Below are 17,199 nucleotides of genomic sequence, written 5' to 3' on the forward strand. Positions count from 1 at the left end.
ATCAGCTCAGTGCCATGTGACGGCATAGAGGGGTGGGATAGGGAGGGTGGGCGGGAGGCTCAAGAGGGAGGGGATATGGGGATATATATATACATATAGCTGATTCACTTTGTTGTACGGCAGAAACTAACACAACATTGTAAAGCAATTATACTCCAATGAAGATGTATAAAAAAAATAAGCATATTACAGAGATTGATGAAGAGTAAAAAGACGGAGTTATTGATTTTCAGACCAAGGTCAACTGTGATGAAGACATTTCTAGTAGACCATGGAAGTTCAGAAGACATAGAGAATGGAGAGACAGAAAAAAAAACTTGGCACACAAGTATGAGTAATTACTAGCTCTCTGCTACTACAATTAGCAAAGTGAAGCATACTGTGAATTCCTAGAAGTGGTCTCAGTAAGCTCCATAGAGAAATTTATTTTGACTATGTCTGAAAGTTATGAGATTGTGAATCTAGGCATCAAAATGGTAACATTGTTCATGGCAAACAGAAGATTAGATCATAAATTACATGTGATGTGTATTCAACTGAATATGAGGTTAAAGGGAAAACTGGCTCTTTCATACTGACCCGGCTGTGGATGAGAGGAAGGAAGGAAGCGAGGGAGGGGGAAAATGTTTTAAAAACTGTTCAATATGGTTTATATGAGATAGACTATGAAAACAAAGCTTTTGAATAATCTAAAATACGAAGGCCATATAGAAAAATGTAGAGAAAAAACTGGGAGTGAAGAAACTTTCCAAGTGTCAATTCTGAAGTAGCAAAAAAGGTTGGACAATTTTGGAGATGTGTTGGATAAAAGGAGAGGCTTGGGGAGGGGGTAATAAGTGCTCTAATCCAACTGGAGCTCTCTAAGCCCATCCAGCCTTGGGGCCAGGCAAGCCACTCCATGGAAGATGTTCAGGTCCTCCAAAATTGAAGAAAAAGAACTAGGGCAAAGCCAGAGAGAGGTTTGCCCCAAACTACCCAGAAATCAAACTTCGGAAAGATGCAACAGAAACTATGCTTTGGATAAAAGGATCAGTCCCAGAACAACTATTACAACTTTTAAAGCGTTTCGAGTCTTTCATTATATTGCAGAACTTTTTCTCTCCCTACAGAAATAAGTGTGATAGGGAAACCACATGGCTATTTACCCCATCACTATTCTAAAATATGTGTTTTGCTTAATATGAATTATTTGGCCAAACTGGACAAATTAAATATACGAAGTCTTCCTCAATGGATGATAAGTGCCAATGCTAAGCCATGTTCTCCTGGATGACTGTTGAGGATGACTTCACCTATTTTCTAGCTGTCACTCTGGATAACCAAGTCAGCACTGTGAAGTGTAAGGGTCCATAGCAGGTATATTAGATTGAGGAGGATGTGGGATTAGGACAATGCAGCAGCATTTTGAGCATAGATTTACTTAGATCATGGAAAGAAGAAAGTCCCAAACTGGCAGATGTTGTAGAACACAAATATTACCAACATTGTATTTCAACTCAAAATTGCCCTTGCCTGAGACAGACACCATGGCAGAAAAGGGACTGCAAGACTGGAAGCTGGGTGTTCAGAATCCCCATCTCAGTTCTGTTACTAGGACTAAATTGGTCCCTGAATGCCTTTAGACCTCAGTTTTCTCACATGGAAAATGAGGGATTGGGTTCAATATGTAATGCAACACAACATTAATCAAGTGCTTCCTATGTTTCAGGAATTTTACTGGAAGAATAAATTGTTAGGATTCTTACCATTTGGGGGCTCCTGTTACAATTTTATGGTTCTGTAACAAGAAAACAGACTGTTGTTTACACCTTTATTTAGTGTCTGGGTGGAGAAACTGCATATCCAGTTCCGCATCCATGCTAACATTCTTTGGTTTCCATGCTAGGGATGCCAAATGTAGAGGAAGTGGTCCGGGATGGGAAAAGGTGATGTCATGTGAAAAAACTGGACCAAATCATGAGAGAGGAAGCAGGCCCCTCTTGAGATAAGGGTTTTTTTGCCCTTCCTCATCCACCCTTTACCCTCTCAGCGTTCTCAGGTGATCCTTCCTGGTGGGTCTGCTCAAGCAAAGGAGAAGGCAGGGACCCAGCAAGGAGGTCAGAGTCTGTGGAGAACTGTGGCTCAGCAGAACATCTATTAAATGATGTTTGGTTTGCAGCTGATCCACCATTCTCCTTAAAGAGGGATCCTCACCTTATGTCTGATTAACTGATATGCATGGAAAGTATAACTAGAAAAAAATTATCGACTCTATTTTTTCTAAAATTTTTTTTCAGAGTATTATACATTCTTATTATGGATAATAGGGAGGATCAGAAATATATGGAGAATAAAATAAATATCACCCATGGATATAAAAAGAAAACTCTAATTCATCCCATCTTATGTATTTTTTCAAACTATATATTAACTTTATAAAATATGAACATTTATACATTTTTAACTTAATATTTTCTGAAGTATTCTTTCATGAAATTAAATGTGTTTAGAGATTCATAATTCATATTATCATTTAATATCTCTGATCATTTTTAAAGTAAGAAATTTCAACTTTATTTAATCAGATATTTCCCCAAATCTCCCCTAATTAACATCTGGGGAAAGTGTTCTCCAGGAGAAGGTTTGAGAAAGTTTAAATTATCTCTAAGTTATCCTCTTATTCAAAAATGGGTTATATCTATACTTTTGGCTTATTTTTAATTAACTTATTCTGATAGTTTGTTTTTCTTTTGCTGCTGTGTACACAGTGGTGTCCCACACTTCACTGTTGGACATCTCATCTGTTCCATTATGGGAACCAGGTTACTCAGGGCCCCTATATAAATCCTAACTGAAGCCAAACTAAGGGAGGCTGAAGACTAGGGTCCATGTGGTAATATATTCTGTTGGGCAAAAAGCATTTTTTCCACAATAGCAAGACTGAGAATTACACGCCATTCAGTACCAAGATAAAACCAAGATTCTCAACTGAGGAAGTGCTACCAAAAAATGACTCTTCATATTCTTGCTTTCCAAGCCTTCAGTCTCTTTCACATACATATCATTTAACTCTTTTAGATAACTGTTTTACTCTTCCAAGTCACCATCTTACTCCACCCGGTCCCAACAATGGACAAACTCAAATGACAGTCATCACATTGCCCCAGCCCACTTACTTTTAGATCTTCTTTGCACCACAATGAAAAAAACAACCACGGAAATGCAGACCACAGCTAAAATAATACTCAAAATTATCCATATATTATTTCTGTCCTGAAGGAAAATATAGACATCAATTACGACAAGTGGCAATGTGTGTCAGTACATACTTAATTTCTCAAAAGAGCCAGATATCTAGTTCATGCTGACCTTAAAGCATCTTACATTTTCTGTCTTTTTTTTTTTTTTTTTTGATAACATTTAAATTCTTCTCTACTGTAGCCCCTGTCTACACTAGAGGGGATGGGTCAGTCCTAATCTGATCACTCCACACACACATGCCTCCATCACTTTTAAATCGACCAGTAAAATAATACAAATAACTTCCCTGGCGTCTTACAGACAAAACAATCATTTCAATGATTTTAATATAATCCAACTATTTACTGTGCCATTGCATAAATATTATGAATAAAAGAAGTGCCTATATAAGGATAAAGGAAAGCTTCAACTTCACTGTGCTTCCTGTCAATTTACTGTTAACAATTATTATATTCATTATTTAAAAATCAGACTCTGGTAAGAAACCCAAGCTCAAGAAAGAATATTGTGAATTTTGAATTTCATATCACATCTCACTTAGCAAAGATATGCTAGCAACTCTGGACCAAGTAGGAGACTTTGAATAGAATAATTCAATTTGGTATTGGAAGGTTGCTTAAAAACGTACAGTTCAGGGACTCAAAATCATCTTCCTTGCTATTAGAAATTCAACAATACACAAGAAACACAGCTTTTAAAACACTACTCAAGGCAATGAGATGTAATAATATAGAAACTAACCTGACAACAGAAATAGTTATTTCCTTCTTCTCATTGAGCCTGGGGTTGAGGACCAAAGAGGTCACGGTTACCAGGAATGAAGGCTCAGTGGAGAACAGGCTGTTTCCACCTGCTCTGTTGTTTTCAGAGTGTGGCTTTAAATTCTGTCCTTAGGGATCTCCCCAGCTTGCCTCAGGTTCTGGGTACCAGCCTGCAGCCTGACACACCAGATGAACCACTCTGGCATCACTGTTCTTGATGAGAAGGTCTGGGGAACTTTCTAAACCTGTGAAACGTAAAGGGGACAAGGATCTCAATTAAGAGAACAACAACCAAAAATTGTTTTGATCCTAGGTTTTAGTACATTTAACCAAACAGAATGATTGCTCATCTCTTGTGTAACTTAGGTAGTAAGAATATTCTGTGAACAATTTCCTCAGAACGAATGATTATCCTAAGAGAACAAAGGTAGCAGAAAAAGGGAAGAACAAGAAATCTTGAAGGAATGAGATAGTCAAGAAAAGAAGGTAGTAATGAGAAGTCAAGTGTTAGGATTTATAGTAATCTCAGAGGCTTGTTGAAGGACACAGTTCTGATTAAGTCATTACACTACCACAAATGTTCAATTGTCAAAACAGATTCACAGCAATCACATGCTGTACCTAGCACCAAACTTTACTATGATTAGTGATAGACACAAAAAGCAAGGACAGAGACAGCAACATCCACCTCTGAAATGGTCTAAAACCATCTGATGTACTTCTCAAAGAAGTCATTTTTTCACCCTGGGATGTATTTTGGTTTTACATTAAGAGATGAGTGCTAACAATATGTGTAACACATGTGATTTAAAAGTTAGAGCCTGAGGAAGCCACTTTAGATTCTTAGCTTCTACACTCCATCAATCACAGGTAGGGAACCTACATGACTGACTTTCGATCTCCAGTTGTGCCCTATAAACCATAAATTCCAGTTTTATGTACAATAAGCAATGTAGAAAGACCAAGTATCCAGAGATGCTGTTAACTCCTCCTTTCCCAGTTATGAGTGGGTGAATCAATGCTGTAGCCTTCCATTTTGGGGATGTACATGAGTTGCAGTCCTGGGAGTGGCAGGAGATTGAATCTGCATATGGAGGACGATTATCTACTCCCTAGACACCCTATTGTACATTGTGGACCCTGGCTTCTCTCAGGACTCTTGATGGAAGACATTGACAGATTTCTGAGCATCCATGAGATGGGCCTTGAGCTCCAATGAAAGTGTCTCTGGACCTCTACTTTCTTCCTGGGCTCAGAATTATTCAAGCTAGCACTTCTTTTTATACATCTTCCAGGTCTCCATCTCTGACTCACACTGAGGCCTATAGTGCTAAACATATAATGCTAAGAAAAGAGCAAGGCTATAGGCAACAGGAGAGAGTGTGAAAAAAGGAATGAATACACTGGAGACACTAAACTGGTCCTTGGGATGTTCTTGGAAATGTAGTAGGGCTGCCCACTAGTCAGTGCCCAGTGGTTTGGGAGACTACAAGGTAATAGACATTTCTGGATCTCAACACAATTTTTAAAGCACACAACACACAGAAGCACCATTCATGGTTGATATATTTGGTGAAATCAGGGAACAATGCTGTATTCTGTGTCTGGAGTGATATTTTGGAAACTAATAAAGGCAACTGAGGGAAAACAAATTGACCACTATACTTAGCTACTATTAGAATCCAGATGCTAGTACCAAATTTGATCTTTAGACTGTAACATGGAAATATTTGGAGAAGGCTGCTAGACTTTGATATGATTTCTTGGACTAGAGGTTCAGGGCATTGTTTATTGTAAATGTCAAGATGATTGCTGCTGATATACCAAGGGTAGATCAGCAGCAGCAGCATTTATTGCGCACTTACTATGTACTATGCAATGTACTAATTTCTTTGCACGCATTCTTATTTAAATTACATAATATCTCAATGATGTAGGTAGTAGAGTTGACCCTTGAACAACACAGGTTTGAACTGTATGGGTCCACCTACATGCAGATTTTTTCCAATGATTTTTGTATTTTCATTTTACAGATCTTCATACTAAGAGTGGGGAAAAGTGTATTCGATTAGAGATCATAATATGTGAAATCAAGAGAACTAGGGTTTGAGTTCTGATTCTGTTCAAACTGGTTCAGCTTCCTGCCCTTGGATGAGTCATTTATCAATTCCTTTGAGAGACAGCAGTACCTAGTTTTCAAGGGCAGTGTTGGGGAGTGAGGGGTTGGTGTCTCAACCTTCACGTTATTCAAGGGTCAGCTGTATTTTCCTCACATTTGTTTAAATAATGGAAAAATGTTAAAGGTCAAGTAACTTGCATAAAAGGGTATTTCTAAAATATGGTAGAGCATGAACTTCTTCCCAATTTTTTTTTTTTTATTCTTTGTTACAAAATAAGGAATGAATATTATCTTCTCAGAGGTGACTTCGTGTGAGTTTATTTGTGCTCCATCAGTAAGGTATAAAATCTCACCTTGAAATGATAAATAACATAATCTTGGAGGATTTAATCCCTGGAATTATACATTTTAGGCCAGTGTCCAGTTGTTCAACCCTACTAAAATCCTCTGTGCTGACAGGAAAGAGATGATGTGTTACTTCCTCCTACATTGTTTCAGGCCTTCTGCAGTGTTGTTGGGATAGCATTTATTGATTGCAATTGTCAGTTAATAAAATTTAAGAAATGTACCAGTAAGTTACTTTGATATAAATATTTGATACTGAATTTATGAAAATATTTGTGGAGAGATTAAATTATAGACATCTGAGAATAGTAAACTTGAGACAGAGAGATGAATATAACATTTTACTGGTCTGATACAATGAGTTTATGGGGTTCTTACCATGATTCAAGGGGAGGAGGGATGTGCTACAAGAAAATTGCATAGAATGGAGATATACTGCACAAAATCACCAGGAGGAGATGGAATTCCATTTTCTCTTGCCAGTTCTCCTTGTATATGAGCAGAGTGGTCATGTGAGAAATGACAGGTCTTATCCTAGAACTCAGCCACACAGACTCCTATCCCAGAGACTCCCCTGCCACATACACTTAAAGTAGCATTACTGTGACAGGACAAATGCTCAAAGCTGCATCTGTACTGTCCTTCATCAGAAGGGTGTATCTTGCAGCCTCAGAGCAACACTCCCCATGGTGTTCCCTGATGATCAGACATTTAAAAAAACTGTCTTAGCTAAGGGGTGATCTTGAGTCCACTCACTCCATGTATTGGGCATCCACTTGGGGGGAGGGTCTGAGGTGACAGGGGAGCACAGCCTTCTGCCCCATCAGGGCAATGATTGGCTTGTTAGCTCCAGCACTGAGAACTTCCCTGGGAAAAAGGAGCTTTGCAAAAAACCACAAACAAACAAACAAAAACTGTCTAAGTGAATCCTAACTGAGCCAAAGAAAGGAGGAGTCAGAACTCTTGGAACTTTTTGGACTCATTATAATTGGCAAGGGTATCACTTGCTATTTCCAGAAAACTGCCCCATGTTACCATTTTTCAAGCTCCTTTTGTATTAGCTAGAGCTTAGAAAACCTTTGTGGATTTTGAATCCACACCTACATAACTCCAAACATTCAGTAAGACTGGGGTGAACCCTAGCTATAACTACAATAAACACTAAAGTTTCAGAACCATATTTCTAGATGATAATCAAAATTTGACAATAATTTAAAACCAGAAATTACTCTGTATTATGATTCATTTAGCTCTTATCTATGAAAAAGTTATTTTATTGATGGAGTCATGATACTTAGCTTAAGAAAAACCCACATATTCTGGAATTCTACTTTCAGAATCCCAAAGAACTTATCTTACTCTTGAGACACTTGCAGCTTAAGAATTTATCTGGACTTTCTCTACAGACTTTGCAATTTGAATCAGATGCCAAACTAATTCTCTTATAATCCCCTTCTCTGATAGTATGGGCATCAGTGTCACAAGAGCCACCTTCTCAGGCCAACAATAGCAGGTCTGATTCATGGAGTTTTCTAGTCAACAAAGAGGGCAGGTACCATGAACACAAATAAGTAATTATACAGGTGAATTAACCTGCCATAATTAGTGGGTGATTCAGTCCTTTCACAGTTGCTGCTGTTTTATTATAGAATCCACCTCTGTCCTCCCAATATCAACAGATGCTCACAGACTCTTAGATTACTGTCTCTGAGCTCTCAGACCACCCTTTCTCCCAAGTGCTTCCTCCTTAGCTACATGGAATCCCAGGTCAAGTTCTCTGCTCTGACAAAATATATGTTAAATCACACTTAATAACCTGAAGGGCCTCAGCTACCAAAATCTCCATGTTCTCATGCTCAGATGCAAGAGACTTTATTTATTCAAATTATTTGGCAAATTATTATTTATTGGACACACAGCTATAGACTAAAGTTTGTGTCCCCTCAAAATTCTTATGTTGAAAACTAGCCCCTAATATGATGGTATTTAGAGGTGGGGCTGTTGGGAGGTGACTAGTTATAAGGGTGGTGTCCTCATGAATGGAATTAGTGCCCTTATAAAAGATACCCCAGAGAGCTCCTTCACCGTTTCTGCCTTGTGAGGACACAGTGAGAAGACCACCATCTATGAAACAAGAAGAGGGCTCTCACCAGAGATTGAATCTGCCAGTGTGTTGATCCTGGACTTCCCAACCTCTAGAACTGTGAGGATAAATTTGTTAAGTCAGTCAGTCTATGGTATTTTTGTTATAGCAGCCCAAACGGACTAAGACCTCTACTATGTGGCAATCATGTTCCAAGCCTTAGGGACAGAGCGTGCATTGCCATGAACAGTAAGGAGGCCAGTGTGGCTGGAGCAATGGGAGCAAATGTGGTTAATCATGGCTGTATTCCTGTTTCTTTCCCTTCAAATAATGCAAGTCACTGTTACTATTCCTTCAAGTACAGCTGAAGTGTGACTGCAGCACACTCTCTGTCCTCTTGCCTGGACTCCTGTACAATTTAAGTGTTTTCACTAGAAGTCTGTGGACTCACTATAACAGATTTTCCCTTTCGAAAGTGAGACTTGATGCCAACTCAAGGACTTTTAAAATTAAGTTCCTTCTGTCTGTACCACTTTTCTCCATGCAGGGCTCACTCCTTCACAGTCTTCAATATCTGAAAGTCATTATAGCAAATATTTTTATAATGAAAGTCCAGATAACAAGAGATCCCTATATTTGTGGTGTGCACTCCCACTGGAATACACATGCACTTATAGCCCCAGGATAGCGAACATACTGCCAGTTTGAAACTTTTATCTTAGTCCCTTTTATTTGCCAGACATTTTTTCTGTCTTTTACAGATTTTTCTGCTAATGCTATGAGAAAGGTGAGTACTATCATCCTCATTTATAGTTGACAAAACTGAGACAGAGGGAGGCTAACAGATTTGCTTAGTGTCTTCTTGGCAAAGAGTGGAAGAACAAGAATTCTGACCCTAGCTCTTAGCCTACAGATTTAACTAAGTCGATAACTTGTATAGGAAAAACAACCAAACCAAACCAACCAACCAAGCCAAACCAACAAACAAAAGCACATAGAATTCTAATATTTCATCACCATTAAATGAAAATAACTGATTCTGGGGTTATTGAGTAGAGACAATGTGGCTTCCATCATGAGTTGGGTGGAGCCAAACATGTCACTCACTATCACTCACTTACCCTGCCTACTCCCGGATGCCACTTCAGAATATTGTGTCATTTTCATCCTAAGTGGTAGAACTTCCATCTAACACACACACACATGTGGAAAACACTTATTTTGCATAGATAGAAGAAAGAAGTTGAACAAACTCAATATCTTTCTCTTCTGCTGAGCTTGGATTTTCTTGGATATAGATAAATAGTGCTTAAATAATATTCCAAAAATGTTCAGAGTTTTGGAGATGGAATGGAGCAACTCTGTTGCTGTTTGCTTTTTGTCTCTAGGCTGAGAGACACCAGCAAAGGGTGTAAGTGTAAACAATATGGAGAGAGACTGTTTGGTTCCTCTCAGCCCATCAGATGCTTTTCCACACTCTAAAGGCACATATTAGCCAACATTTCACCTTCTACCCAGTACTAAAACCAGGCCTTCAAATCGATATGGAGGTCCAACCAATGATTCATATGTAATGTGAAACATGTATTTAAATACAAAAAATAAACATTCATTGTAGAAAAAAGGGAAATAAAAACAAGAATAAAGAAAGCAAAATAATAAATAAAGGGAATTTAGAAACAAAGTAAGAGAGATGAAGTTTTGCAGCCAGAGGAATATGATACAAGCAAATGCCCAGAAGTGGTTATGTGTAGATGTTTTGAGGTCAGGGCACAAAACAACTGGGGAGTGTTGTAGGACACTTGCATCACAAAGGTAATTAGATATGTGAGTTGGCAGAGAGCACTGAGTGTCAATAACAAAAGTTTTCAATTTACCATGAAGTCCTTAGGGAAATACTTTTTGAAGAAGAATTATTTGCACAAACTTGTCAGTGACTTCATTTTGTAGGTTTAATGAAACCATATGTTCACATTTCCACTTTGGTTATCTAATTAATTCACCAAGTCAGTAATGCAATAATGTAACAGAAAATCCATTACAAGTAGACTGTAAGGAATTGAGAAATTATAAAAACAAACAAAAACAAAAAAAAATATGTCCAAGAGCAGCTGTCTCTCCCTGTTAACTCGAGTTTCAGTATTGCTTAAATAATGCCTTATTTGAAGCAAGTGAGGCAATAAAGTAATAATAATACTTTACAGAGTTTGTAATGAAAGGACAAGACACTTCATTAGCTGGAACCTGGTCTAAATTTTTGTCTTATAGAGTGAAACCTCATTAAAATATTTTATAATTGACTGTGCTTCAATGGAGAAAGTACTTGGATTTCTATAGGAAATGACTTCATTTTAGTAGCTTGAAACATCAAGCACTGGAACTGAAAATTAAAGTTTCCTAATTTACAAACTCTTTACAAATTATTCATAGAGGTTATCTACCTAAATACACATTGCTCATTTGGTACTAACTCCCCTGCCCACAACCAGATTCTCCGAGAAGATAAAGAACAAAAGCTAGACAGAGAATACTCTTGGGAAGACCCCCCAGAGCCAAACTGAACCACCAGGCAGCTGCAAAGGTGTTGTTGGGTGTGACATGCTGGGAATGATCCATGCAGGCAGCCTGAGGGTTAGACAAATGAGAGATAGATAGTGAGATGGAGTTGGCAGGATGGCATGGATAAGAGAAAATAATTGTTTCAACATTGAAAAATTGGTGTCTCCAAGAAGTGTTGTGATACAGATAACAGAAGAGGGATGCTGATTTTAATAAAGCTGTGGTGGTATCCATACTTACACTATTTTAAATATTTTCAAAATAGATGATTAAAGTCATGACTATGTGAGTTATGGCTTACCAGCAACAATAGGGATTTGTATCTGTGTCTATAAAAAGTGTTCCAAAACACAATTTTACTTTCTGAATATCTTTTCTACACCAAATACCACAGGCTTTTCAAATAACTATGAAAAATTTGCACTGTTGTCATTCCCCTCTCAGTGTGAATGGTAGGAAATGTAGTTTTGTTTTGCTTGAGTGAATTTTTATCAAACTATAAGCAACACTAAGAGACCGCAAGATCCAGTAGTCAGCCAAGGAAGCTCCAGTTAGCCTGGGTTACGATATACATCAGTGTGACTTTCTGGTTGTCCAAGGCTGAAATCAGTTGCAGTTGCAGGGTGGTCAGTGAAAGAAGATCCATTACATTGTCTAGGATCTTAAGGGAGAAATATGAGATTGGAGGAAGGTGTAATTAAAACTATAAATGTGGGTCCACTCTGTCACATTATAGACTAGATCCTCTCCATAGTGACAGGACTGTCTGAAGGAAAGGAGGGAATGCTGAGAAAGAACTTCAAACGGATTGTTCTTCAGGCTCAGTGAATAGGAAACCACGGTCAACTAAGTATCTACATCCCTTCCTTCCCAGTGACCTGAGTCCAAACAAAAATTCAACAGACTTTCTTGGGACCCTCACCTCCCAGTAGTGACCATCATCAGAAAACATCTCTTCACCCAATGTACATATCAGAGTTTCAAAGTGTTTCCTGTTCTCTGAAGGATGATGCTTTTTGAAACTGGAGAAAACCAGTTTCCTATAATTAAGTGTAACAAAGCAGGGATCCAAAGTCACCACATTTTGAAAAGGAAGGTCATTTAATGTACTTGTACTTCCATTCATGAAAAGGTAACAGCTACACAAAAAGTTCTCTCATTATAAATGAGTAAACTGAATAAAATTTATGAGACAGCTATTTTCAGACAATGGACAACAGGTAATACAGGACTGGGATCTTTGAGGAAGGGAAACATAAACTGAGCCCTAAAATCACCCCAGCTTTCTATCTCCTCACCATCCATTATTTTTATGCAAATGAAAACACCATAATCTTACACTCAGGGATCACCACCAAGGTTAACACCTTAGTATATGTCTTGGTGGATCTTTTTCTACACATGTATGTATACCTGTATGTGTTGGTTTTTAACCAAAGTGAGAACATAGTGTCTCTACTGTTTTGTAACTTGTATCCTGGTCGATAATATCGCCTCTGTGTTTCAGTAATTTTAAAAATTTCTCTCGTGATCTTGAAATGTCTTTACACTTATGTCCCTTCCTATTCCAGGATCATACTTTAATCATACTCTTAATCTAGCATAGTCCCTTTCTTCTGTTTCTGACTTATTGAACAGATTGGGCCAATTTTCTTATATTGATGCCTGGTGATTTCCAGGCACCTGCACAAAAAGTGGGAATCAATAGATACCCTGCCATTCTTACTGAATTGAGTCCAAAACTCTTTAAAGGAATAAAACAAAATCTGTCACTCAATAATGTAAAAATCATACATCCAGCATCCAATTAAATTAAGTAGACATGGGAAGGAGTAGGAAAATGTGACTGGTAACCAGGAGAGACAAACAAAGAAGAAAAAGCAATGACAGAATGAGTAGAAAAGGACTTTACACATATGTTCAAGCATTTAAAAAATAAACATAATGAGATAAGTGGACAGTATAAAGAAGAATGAAATGGAACTTCTAGAAGTGAAAAATACAATATCTTAAATTATGTCACTGAATGGAACTAAAAGCAGATTTAACTCTAAGGAGGAAAAAAAATCAGTGAAATTGTAGGTGTAATAACAGACATTAGGCAAAATAAAAGACAGATTTTAAAACAAATTTACAGAATGATCAGAGTCTCAGGACCTGTGGGATATATCAAGCAGTCTAACATACATGTAACTGGAGTCTCAGGAGAGGACAAAAAAGAAAAAATAATTGTTGAAAATATTTAAAACAAGTTGAAAACCGTAATAAAATTCTATACAAGAGATAAAAAGAAATTTTAAAGCATCCAAAGGAAAAAGAGAAATTACATATAGAAGAAGTAAGATAAGAATCACTGCAAACTTATGGTCACAAACAATGAAGGTCAATAGAGAGACAGCTTTAAAGGGTTAAAATGGAAAAATTTCTATCTAAGATTCTATACCCAGCAAAAAATGTTGCAAAACATTTAGATTCACTTCCAAATTAGTTCTTTCAAGTTCAAACATTTTTAGGATCCAACTGAAAATGTGTACAACCATGCTGAAGTAATTATTTTTTTATATTCAACATTGGCTATAGTACACACAAACATTTTCGCTCCTCTAATCCTATGAATATAAAAACATTAAAAAAAGGGTTTTTTTGACTGTTGAATCTCTTTTTTGGTAGAATATTGTAGCTTGTTAGTATGAAAATATGAATTTTGTATGTACTACAACTGAAATTTTCTCCATGTGTTTCTTAATTTAGTAAGAATATAGTTTTCACTATGACACCAATATTTTTATTTATATCACCATCATAAAGCATACAGTTGACCCTTGAACAACACGGGTTTGAACTGTGCTGGTCCACTTATACAACAATGTTTTTTCAATAAAAATATTGGAAAATTTTTTGGAGATTTGTGACAATTGGAAAAAACTTGCAGATGAGCTGCATAGCCTAGAAATATTGAAAAAAAAATAAGAAAAAGGTATGTCATGAGTACACAAAATATATGTAAATATACATATAACAGTAAACTATTTCTAATTAAGTTTTGGGGGAGTCAAAAGTTATACATGGATTTTCCACTGTGAGGGGGGGTCAGCGCCCCTAAACACTGCATTGCTCAAGAGTCAATTGTAATTTTATAGTCAATGTTAAAGTTTTGAGCTGAATTTATACTTTCAATTATGTAACTTGTCTCATAAATGTTACAATTATGTAACATTTCTCAACAAAATGAAATTCCAAAATAATTCTTTTTACTGTGTCAATCGAATAAAAGAAACAAATTGTTATTAGAATTAACTAATTTTCTGGTTGATACAGCTAATGACACTGGCTTCATTCAAACTCTTGGCAAAGTTTTTCCAGTGAAACAACACAGTAGCACTAGAATGGTGCTCAAGGAAACTTGATGGAAAAAATGAGCCAAACTATTTTAGAAAAACAGTGACTAGACTATATAAAAAGACATGTGTCACAAAGTGACATGTAAACCCCCTTCTGCTGCCTAATGTGTGAATTTATCATCTTTGGTTAGAGTCTTCTTAGAATACTTACTTTTTAAAAAAATGCTGATGCTTCTTCAGCTAATTTGTGTCTTCTCATTTTCATGGGGTCAGTGATATTGCTACTATTCTTAAGGCAGGTGGAAAACATTTCCTGTAAGGAGCACATACACCATCAACTCTCTTTAAAAGGAACACAATTTAATTATACAATATTTTATTAAACGTAAGCTTTTCAGGTTCTTTGGTTCATTGTTGCCAAAAAGGTTCATTGACAAATGGGAAAATGTTTAAACCATTAAATAGCTGAAGATTTATAACATACATTTCGTGACAAAATGATCCTAGCTAGTGTCCCGGCTACTCTTTATAACATTGCACACAGTAGGACCACTCGTCCTCTATTTCCCACACACATCTCATTGCAATTTACATGTAATTGCCCACTGGTAGTCAAAAGCTGAGGGAATACAGCTCATACAAAGGCCCAGTCACTTGCTTCAATCTGAAACCACTTTGCAAGGCCATTCTAGCTTCAGAGCTCCTTGTGGGATCAGACAAAGTCTCTCTCAACACTGCCTCTTAGTTCAACTTGAGCTTTCCCTACCACCTCCCTAATAAAACTCCTGCACTCAAATGTTCATCTCTGAATCTGCTTCCCAGAGATCTTGAACTAAGACCCAAGAGTCTTTCTGTGATCCAGCATGATGCATTTCTTAAAGGCTAAAGAAGAAACTGCAGGTGAAGGCTTGCCTGAGAGCTGAGAAGATAATCTGTGTGAGGGTGTCCCTGCGGAAGCAGTCATGCAGGATGATCCTGAGGGCCAAAGAGAAGCTTGGGCCAGTCAGTGTTGCCATGAGCACAAGAAGGCATAAGTGGGGGAAGCTCTGAGACCTGTGTAACAAAGAGCAGGAGAGATCTGCTGGGAGTTGGAAGGAGTAACATGCTTTCCACTCAGACTTATAAATTCAGTTTGCTGGCTGCTATACAAAGGATCTAGCAATCTCTTATGTGGAGAGGGAGAAGAATGCAGATAGGTAACAATATAAGCTTACAGAAAGTAAGAGCAATATTATCCAAAGGATGTCATTTTTGGTTGTAAAGCTTTAAAGCAAGGCTGATTTTCTTTTCTTTTCTTTTTTTTATTAATTAATTTTTATTGGGGTATAGTTGCTTTACAATGTTGTGTTAGCTTCTACTGCACAGCAAAATGAATCAGCCATACATATACATATATCCCCTCCCTTTTGGATTTCCCTCCCATCTAGGTCACCACAGTGCATTAAGTAGAGTTCCCTGGGCTATACACTATGTTTCCATTACTTGTCTATTAAGGGTGATTTTCTTTAAGTCATGTGATGCTACAGTTAGAGATGCTACAGTTAGCATGAGAATGAGTCCTGTGTTCTAAGAAGATATACTTGTCAGAGAAGAGGTATTTAGCTTGTGATCTTTATCATTCAGAAAAGGTCTTCTCCCTCACAGCTATCACAGAGATTGTATTAAGGCACATCAGGCTTAATCAAGATACAACTCCACCCACAGATAAGGAACTTTCACAGGATCTACAAAGAGAAAGTTCTGAATTGCTCTGAACAGTGATCTCTGTGTGCTTCTGTTTCAATTATCTGTTACTATGTAGCAAGTCACCCTCAAATTAGTGGCTTCAATCAGCAACAACTAGCATCATGGCTCATGAGTCTGTGGATTTGCTGAGCTCACCTGGGTAGTTCTTCCTTATGTGGGTTGAGCTGTGGCTGCAGTCATCTGGAGGCTCAACTGGTCTGGAATATCCAGGATGGCTCACTGGAGGCGCAGCTGATTTGGAATGTCCAAGACAGTGGCAGTTGGTGCTGCCTGGAGGCTGGGATTTCATGTGGGGCTGTCAATCAAAGCACTCTGATCCTCCTTCATGTGACATCTTCAAGTGGCTCACTTAGGCTTCCTTAAGAGTCTGGTAGTCTCAGGATAATCAGACTTCTTCTATGGTGGCTGAACCCTAAGAGTACAAAATTGGAAGTAGTCATGTCCTTTTAAGTCTTAGGCCAGGGGTAACATAATAGCACTTGTGTCACATTCTATTCTATTAAAGCAAGCCACGGGGCCAGATCAGATTCAAGAGGAGAAGACCAAACGAGGAGACCACTGGAAGGAGTCATTCATTACTGGTCACTGATGTAGAGATTACCACAGCTTCCCAATCTTTCTATTTTCAAACAGGAGTGTTCACAGTGGTTATCCTGTCCCCCTTCCTTCATTGAAGGATAGGTGTGTGTGAGTTTAGTCTCTGGATTAAGAGAGGCACATCTGAAACTTATAGAGAAACTATCATGAGACGCTGACTCTGAGACTAAGCCAAATGATAGGCATTTTGGCTGCCTCCCTGAGGGAGATTGGGAGGATAGTTTGCACATTAAAGAAGGAAGGTGAATATTTATCAAAGTAATATTATATTTAATAGTAATATTAGATAATCTAATGTCTATTATAATATTACTATAGTATAACATTATAAAATTATCTATCATATAATACAAAATATATTAATATAAGATGTATAATATAAATATATACTACACATTATCATATATA

General features: G+C 37.5%; 1 long non-coding RNA gene across 4 annotated transcripts in view; it reads right to left on the bottom strand.

Annotated features, from left to right (window-relative positions):
• LOC132362647 (uncharacterized) overlaps nt 1–17,199 on the bottom strand; it is a 64,505-nt gene that overhangs the window by 15,493 nt on the left and 31,813 nt on the right. For 3 of the 4 annotated variants that reach the window (XR_009502431.1, XR_009502432.1, XR_009502433.1), the window contains 3 exons: nt 16,330–16,606; nt 14,660–14,761; nt 3,982–4,246 (listed from right to left, as the gene is read on the bottom strand). This is a non-coding gene — a long non-coding RNA (uncharacterized LOC132362647). Of the gene's footprint in view, nt 1–3,155; nt 3,253–3,981; nt 4,247–14,659; nt 14,762–16,329; nt 16,607–17,199 lie in introns of all 4 variants that reach the window. The other variant, XR_009502434.1, reaches the window with a different exon arrangement.

The sequence above is a fragment of the Balaenoptera ricei genome, chromosome 3 (assembly GCF_028023285.1).
Source record: "Balaenoptera ricei isolate mBalRic1 chromosome 3, mBalRic1.hap2, whole genome shotgun sequence".
NCBI lineage: Eukaryota > Metazoa > Chordata > Mammalia > Artiodactyla > Balaenopteridae > Balaenoptera > Balaenoptera ricei.